Source organism: Cervus canadensis, chromosome X, assembly GCF_019320065.1.
Source record: "Cervus canadensis isolate Bull #8, Minnesota chromosome X, ASM1932006v1, whole genome shotgun sequence".
Classification (NCBI taxonomy): Eukaryota; Metazoa; Chordata; class Mammalia; order Artiodactyla; family Cervidae; genus Cervus; species Cervus canadensis.
This window is the reverse complement of record NC_057419.1, coordinates 4428504-4436534: the sequence shown is the minus strand read 5'-3', so window position 1 is coordinate 4436534 and position 8031 is coordinate 4428504. Positions and strand designations below refer to the sequence as shown.

Below are 8031 nucleotides of genomic sequence, written 5' to 3'. Positions count from 1 at the left end.
AGTTGGACTATAAACAAGGCTGAGCACTGAAGAATTGATGCTTTTGAACTGTGGTGTTGGAGAGAGTCTTGAGAATCCCTTGGACTGCAAGGAGATCCAACCAGTCCATCCTAAAGCAGATCAGTCCTATGTGTTCATCAGAAGGACTGATGTTGAAGCTGAAACTCCAGTATTTTGGCCACCTGATGTGAAGAGCTGACTCACTGGAAAAGACCCTGATGCTGGGAAAGATTGAGGGCAGTAGGAGAAGGGGATGACAGACGATGACATGGCTGGATGGTGTCACCGACTCAATAGACATGAATTTGGGTAAACTCTGTGAGTTGTTGATGAACAGGGAGGACTGGCGTGCTGCAGTTCATGGGGTTGCAAAGAGTCGGACACGACTGAGCAACTGAACCAAACTACCATTCTTCACTTAAGTGATATCATATGATATATTTCTCTTCCTGACTTTGTTACATATCTTAAAGATGATGTTAGTACTCAGTTTAGCAGCACATATACTAAAAGTAGGATGACGGAGAAGATTAGCATGGCTCCTTCAAAAGGATGACTTGCACATTCGTGAAACATTCCATATTTTTTCTTAGAGTAGTTTAGTCACTTCATTCCAGTCACTTTGTTCATAGTGATGCTTCTAAAGTTCACTTGACTTTGTATTCCAGGATGTCTGACTCTAGGTGAGTGATCACACTATTGTGGTTATCAGGATCATTGAGATGTTTTCTGTAAAGATCTTCTGTGTATTCTTGCCACCTCTTTTTAATGTCTTTTGCTTCTGTAAGGTGTTTGACATTTCCGTCTTTATTGTGACCATCTTTGCATGAAATGTTCCCTGGTATCTCATTTTCTTGAAGCGATCTCTATTCTTTCCATCTAAGTGAGGCCAATTCCCAGAACTGCTTATACAAAACTTGCAGAGTGATTGTAATTACCCTTCAAGTAATTGAATTACCCTTCAAGTAATTGAAGTACCCTTCAAGTCTTTTTGAGAAGCTCTAAGCAAGGGTAGAGACTGGGAGGAAGCATGTTACTTTCAACAGAATTTTCTGATGGAAGCCCCCACTGTCCACAGTAAGCAGGGTCCCAGATCCAGTCTGGTGTAAGACAGGCCCTTAATAAAGGAAACTTTTTTCTAAAGCAATGTGTCCAATCCCTTCCCACACACCCTCCTGCTACTGGGCAACCTCTATAACTCCTGTCCAGCCACTGGCCTGGCAGACAGGATCAAATGGCCACATGGCAACCCTGGATGCCTCCACCCTGGGGACCTCATGTCTGCTCCCATGGCAGCACACTGTGATTTGTTCCCATTCTTGACCTGAAACCTCCACCTGCAACTCTGTCATCTTGGCACATCTTCTGGCCATCAGAATCCCCAGACTTGATTCCCATTATCTTTCAGGCAGCCATGTAACCATCCCCGTTGCTCTAGGTTAGCAGCCACCTGCCATCTTGAGCTCCCTTCCACATGCTACTCAACCCCAGTGTCCATGAAACATGCTGCCTTTCTGAAGTCAAGGAGTTTCAACTCTCTCAAGTTCCTCTGCCTGAGCACATCCATCCCTCCAGCCTTGACAACACTACACACCCTCCTGAGAGCTGCACAAGGGCCATTGCCTGGAAGCCCTGAACTTGGTCTACTGTCAGTCCAGGCTGCCCCTCAGCTGAGTCCTTGACACAGCTCGGCAGGCCTATCAGCTTTCCAGGGCTTTGTTTCCTTTAGTGACAGCAGCCATTTCACACCTCTGATTCTCTCCTTCCTGCTGTTAATAAAACCTCAAAGCTGCCGCTTCTTTGGCATGAGTTTCTTCCAGTCCCAGCACGGACCAGACCATCTGTAGTCCCTTCCCTCCAGCCATCTCGGAGGAAGGGTGCCTGCACATCCTTTTCAAGTCCCCTGCTTCCACTTGCATTCTTGACCCCAGAACCTACTGGAGAGTTAGCCCAGAGATGGCCACCCACTAAATGATTTTAGAATATTACCTCCTGGTGCTTTTGAAATCTCTCAAGGGTCATCTTTTCACAAGATATAAGGGCCTCGGATTTTGCTCGATAAGCTCTCTCCAGTTCATTCTGGAACTCAGCTAATTCCTTCTCACATTTACTTTTCTCTTCTGTTTTAATTTTCTCTATTTCAGTATCTTTAAAGTACTTCAACTGCCAATTGATGAGAAAAATTTGTAAATATCAATAACTATAGTAAAGAAACAGTAACAAATTTTCTCTTTACTGTTAACTTTAACATTAACAATGTCTAAACATATTTAGCTTATTTCATCTTCATGTTCCATCTCATCCACTACAATTCTAGGGTGTGCTCAGAAGTCATAAAGAAATGACATTATCTTGAAAGAGAAATAATATCCACAACAGTATAGTACCACATTCATTAGTAACAATTTTACTTATTTCTCCATATATCAAGGGTGAAGACATTAAAATTTGAGGAAAAATATCATTCTTGATGATAACAAGATAAATCTTACCTCCTGACTCATTTCTGCCTGAAGCTGCTGTTCTATTTTCCTCTTATGTTCATTTAACTTGATTTCTAAGGATTCTAACTTTGGATGTTGAGGGCAAGCACCAGAAAACTCATTGTCAATAAGCTGAAGCTTCTCTACTACAAAAAATAACAAAGTAAATGAGGTCAGAGAGACATGTGCAGGTGACCAAACAGCCAGAGCTCTGTTCAAACGCTGAGTATACTCAGGGGAAAGTGTAAGGATGTCTGCCATTTTACATTAATACAAATGCATCCAAAAAAGTGAGAGTGCTTAATGGATGGACAGATAAGTGATCAAGCAAGTATAACAAATTTCATGGCAGACTCAAGGTGTACAAATGTTTGCTGTAAAGCTTTCAACTTTTCTGAATGAGAATCCTCATCATAAAATATCAGGGGAAAAGAAAAAAGAGTGTACTTTTAAGTCAGAGAAGAGTGGCTTTTCCTTCTTATGTCGAAGTGCCATGGTAGAGTGTTCCTTCACTGCACTTTAGTTAGAGCTGACTCACACTTTCAAAACACTGACCCTAAGAGGAATCAAAGATGTTGTGTTTCACTTCCTCCACTTCAAGAGGAAACTGTTGCCCAACCAGCTGAAGGGACTTCAGAAGGCTATACAGCTACATAATGGCACCAATGGGGCTAAGGCCAGGTCTATGATTGTCTCACATTCCAGTAGTCTTTCAGGAGATCCCCAGCCCTCAAAACAACTGTGGATTTGAAACCAATCACACCACACACTGCAAACCTGGCCATCTCACACAGTCTTATTCATGTGTAACACCAATATCACCAAAAAGTAGGCAGAAGAAAAAATAACTGGCACAAGCAGATTAAAATATGTGCTCAGTCATGACCGACTCTGCAACCTCATGAACTGTAGCCTGCCAGGCTCCTCTGTCCATGGGATTATGCAGGCAAGCATATGGGAGTGGGTTGCCATTTCCTCTGCCGGACGATCTTCACAACCCAGGGAATGAACCCATATCTCCTCTGTTTCCTGCACTGCAGGCAGATTCTTTACCACCTGAGTCATCAGAAATCAAAATATTGGCAGATATGTCTCTGACTGGCAAAATGTTACACATGGTCCCATCTACTTTTCTGTATTCTGCAGAAGGCGTGTACCTCAGAAAAGGCTCCGGTTCACAGACAAGAAAATGTGGACTCTAATATCAGCTGATCCAGACAGGGCATTGCCAAGTTGTTCTTCCTCAAATGATCTTAGTTTTTTAAACTATAAAATGAAAGGATGGCCCACTGATTTTTCTAGTTCCCTGCAAAGTAAGTAGTCTAAGATCTTCCCACTTTAGTGGCTATAAGATAAAGTAAGATGAGACACAGGGAAGAACTTCCTAGTCAAGAGAGTTCAACTGAATAAACAAAGAAGTGGGCCTCTGAATCCTCATGAGATGTGGCAAGTGTAGCCCTGGTGGTCATGAAGGGAGAAGCATCCCTGGAGAGCAGCTCCTCGTCCCTCCGAGAGAAAATGAGCAATGATTCCAGAAAACGTCACCAACAGCCTGTTTCCGTCTCAATGAAGCAACAAATACATAATATAGTACGTCAGGTCATCACCTTCACCAAAAAAAGAAAATGGACTAAGTGTAATTATGGAAGAAGATCACAGTTACCAAGAGACTCTTCGATGGGAAATGTTGAATTTGTCTGAGTTTCCATATTGCAACTCTGTTTATTTTGATGAAATTCTGCCAATTCTTTCAGAAACATAATGAGAAAACCTGAAAAGCACAAAGTATATATTTTTGTTTCACAACTTGCTTTCATTCAACCATTGTTCAATCACTGTTTATGCAATCTTGAACTTGTAACATTATGTTTCTCACATCATGTATCTTTTAAGAATAATTTCTGAGGAAAGGCCTTTCCAAGCATGATATCAAATATGAAAATAAGAACTTATACATGGCATGAAATAACAAAGTCAAAGACAAATGACATTTTGGAAACAGTATTTGCCATAATATGAAGACAGAGGATTAATTTTCATGGTATCAAATAGCTTTTACAAATCAGTACAAAAATATAAAAATAGGACAGGGACAAACTTTACAGGAAACAATTTTAATGTCAAATAAACATGAAAAAAATCATAAATAAATGTGAATTAATACTGTGACAGAAAGTTTCTATTTTCCCAATTATCAAAGTTTTAATCTCACCACTAAAAGTGTTGGCAAGCGAGCAGGAAAGCAGGCATACTCTTTCACGCAGGAGGGAAATGGTCAGTGTTTATGGATATTCAAAATGCAAGTGTCCTCTAACCCAGTCATTCTACCTCTCTGAATTTATAGAATTAGACTTTCTCAAAAGCGTGTACCACTGTACACCACACACTTCTAATGGCAACCCCATCTACAGGGGGTTAATTAAATACATAAAAAATATTATTAGTCTAAGTACACAGCTAGATAAAGATATACTGGTGGATAAAGGAAGCAAATTGCCCTACAGTATAATGATTCCATTTATGAACGATGTGCTTTAATTACATATAGACTTTGATCCCCATAAACTAAATGCTGGTAGGATACACAAGATACTATTCTAGTTATCAGCTAAAACTGAAATTAGACTATTGAGACTATTTTTCTTTCACTTTACACCTTTCTGAATAGTTTGAAGCTTTTTTTTTTCTTTTTTAAGGTGTGCCATGTGGCTTGTGAGTTCTTAGGCTCCTAACAATGGATTGAACCCTGGTCCCCAGCAATGGAGTCCTAACCAGTGGACCACCAAGGAATTCCCTGAAACTTGTTTTTTTCTTAAGTTCGAGTATAAATCTTGTAAGTTTTCAGTTTCTTAGAACAGGTGAATGGATTTCTGCATCAATCAAGGGCCTTTTTTTCTCTTCTGTTGAAGATATTACAGTATATTAGTTCTTTTTTAACTGAAGAATAGTTGATTGATAATGCTAATTTCTGCTGCATAGCAAAGTGATTCAATTATACACATACACTTTAAAAAATATTTGTTTCCATTGTGATTTATCATAGATTACTGAATATGTTTCTCTGGGCTATACAGAAGGACCTTATTGTTTATCCATAAGCTTTCCTCTGCTAGCCTAACCTCCTCCCCCTTGGCAATCACAAATTTGTTTTCTACGTCTGTGAGACTGTTTCTGTTTCATAGATAGGTTCAATTGTGACATATTTTAGATTCCACATAAGTGATATCACACAAGGAACTGTTTTTTCACTTCTCCTACTGTAGATATAAACTTTTCTTTCATATTCAGTGCCTTGTAACTATTCTCTCTCATCCACCCTCTTCTCCTGACCATTTCCTGTGAGCCTGTTCTCACCTCATCCCCTCCTCATGCTGAGGCCAGATCTTGGCTCCCTCGACAGAAGGTCAACATTCAGCAAAAACTTTAAAGATCCTGCAGTACGTCATCTGTAGACATTCATTCTTCCACCTTAGCACTCAGGTCCAGTTTGCAGCTGTGAGTTGTGCAGCGCTTTCCACAGGCCCCTAATTAGTTCCACTTCCCCCTTCTCTCCTTCACATCCCCTCCCCCAAGAAGGATATGGCTAGTATCCTTTATCCACTCATTTCTTCATATTGGTATGAACCCCTACTTTATACTTTGGTAATTATAATTCATAGCTAATTCTATAACTAATTTATATAACTCAGCCATTTTTGTTGTTGTTGCTCCAGCTGTTCCAGCTTTCTTTTGCCTTCAGGAGCACTTACATTGTAAGTTTTTTCTTAAGCACTTCTTTAGGTTCTGGCCCTATAAGGGGCTTCAAGTTCATTATATTGGTTAGCCTTTGCTTCACTCCTGGAATCAGCCACTGCTACAAGGAGCCCTGGTTTCTGATTATTACAGAATGGTACTAGAAACTGTATCTTAGTACTGCAAACTGGGCTTGAGGTGTGCTCACTGCAGCTGGGATCTCACTGCTTCTAGCCCCTTAGCCTGCAGAGTTAGGAAATATGAATGTACACTCACCTATGTACACATGCTTATTTATAAATATCTCTATGTCTCATCTGTATCTATGTTAAGTTAAACATGAGTTGATATTGATGTCTCCAACAACACCATTACCATATGTATCATCTTAGCCTCTTGTTTACCTGTAAGTTCCCACCTGGCTCCCATCATCTACTATTCACTTAGTTTACTGTTCAATTCCAGCCCACATGTATAATGGTTTCAGAAATGTCAACCAGCAGCCCCATGAGAAGTAACCCCACCTTGACTACATAGCCTGTATATAGTTCCTTCTGCCTTCAGCTGTAGTCTTCATCCCTTTCTAGAGTTACCCCTTCAGTGAGGTTACTACACTTACATTGTTTTGTCACAATCAGCATTTCATCCTGAGATCACCTGACTTCCTACATTTGTATACACAAAGGTTCACTCTTTGTAAAGCTCTACAGGATTTGACAAATAGTGCCATGTATTCTACAATTATAGTAATGTAAGAACACTTTCACCACCCTAAAAAACATCCTATGCTTTCTATCTTCAATGTCCTACCCCTTCCCTCCACATCCTTAGAAACCACCTAGCAGCAAGGTAGTCAGGTGTGCTGATCACCCTAGCTTTGCCTTCCTCAGAATGTCAAATATATAGAATCTTAGACCATGTAGCCTTTTCAGATGGGCTTTTTACATTAACAACACAGATTTGTGATTATTTCTTTCTCTGCATGGCTTGATAGTCATTTCTTTTAGTTGAATAGTATTTCCCAGTTTGGATGTACCATAGGCTGTCTATCCATTCCCCTACAGAAAGATATCTTGTTTGTTCCCAGTTTCTGGCAATTGTAAATAAAGTTGCTATAAACATTTATGTGCAGTTTAAGTCATTTGGGTAAGTACCTAGGACAATGACTGGTGGGTCACCTGCTAAGTCTATGTTTAGTTATACCACCAAACTACTCCCTGACCCCAAGCAACTATACCATTTGCCCCACAGCAATGAGTAAGAGCCCCTGTTGCTTCACATCCTGCCAGCATTTAATGTTGTAGGTGAGCTGAATATTAGCCACTCCAAAAGGTACGGAATGTTACTTCATTTCTGTTTTAATTTCCATATTATTTATTTGTAACAAATAATATGGAGCATCTTTTGATATGCTTACTCACTGTCTGCATATTTTCTTTGGAGAGTTATCTGTTCAGAGCTTTGCTAATTTTTAAACTGACTTGTCCTTGTTGAGTTTTCAGAGTTCTTTGTATATTTTTGACACAAGTCTTTTACTGGATATCTTTTGGCAATACCCTCCCCCATCATAATTTGTCTTTTCACTCTCACAGAAATACAATTTTAAGTCTTAACAAAATCTAACTGGTCTATTTATTTCTTTCACTTAATCACACTTTTGATGTCATATCTCATCACCAAAACCAAGGTCACAAAGATATTCCCCTGATTTTTTCTTACAGAAGTTGTATCATTTTGTGTTTTACATTCAGATATGTAATTCATTTCCATCTAATTTTTGTGTAAGCTGTAAGGTCTGAGTCTAAGTTCATTTTTA

At 39.7% G+C, this 8031-nt stretch overlaps 1 non-coding gene across 1 annotated transcript; it reads left to right on the top strand.

The window, feature by feature from the left end:
- The first annotated feature begins 482 nt into the window (after positions 1-482).
- On the top strand, positions 483-587 carry LOC122436141. The gene has a single exon (XR_006267909.1). It is a non-coding gene; the product is annotated as a U6 spliceosomal RNA (small nuclear RNA).
- Positions 588-8031: the final 7444 nt, after the last annotated feature.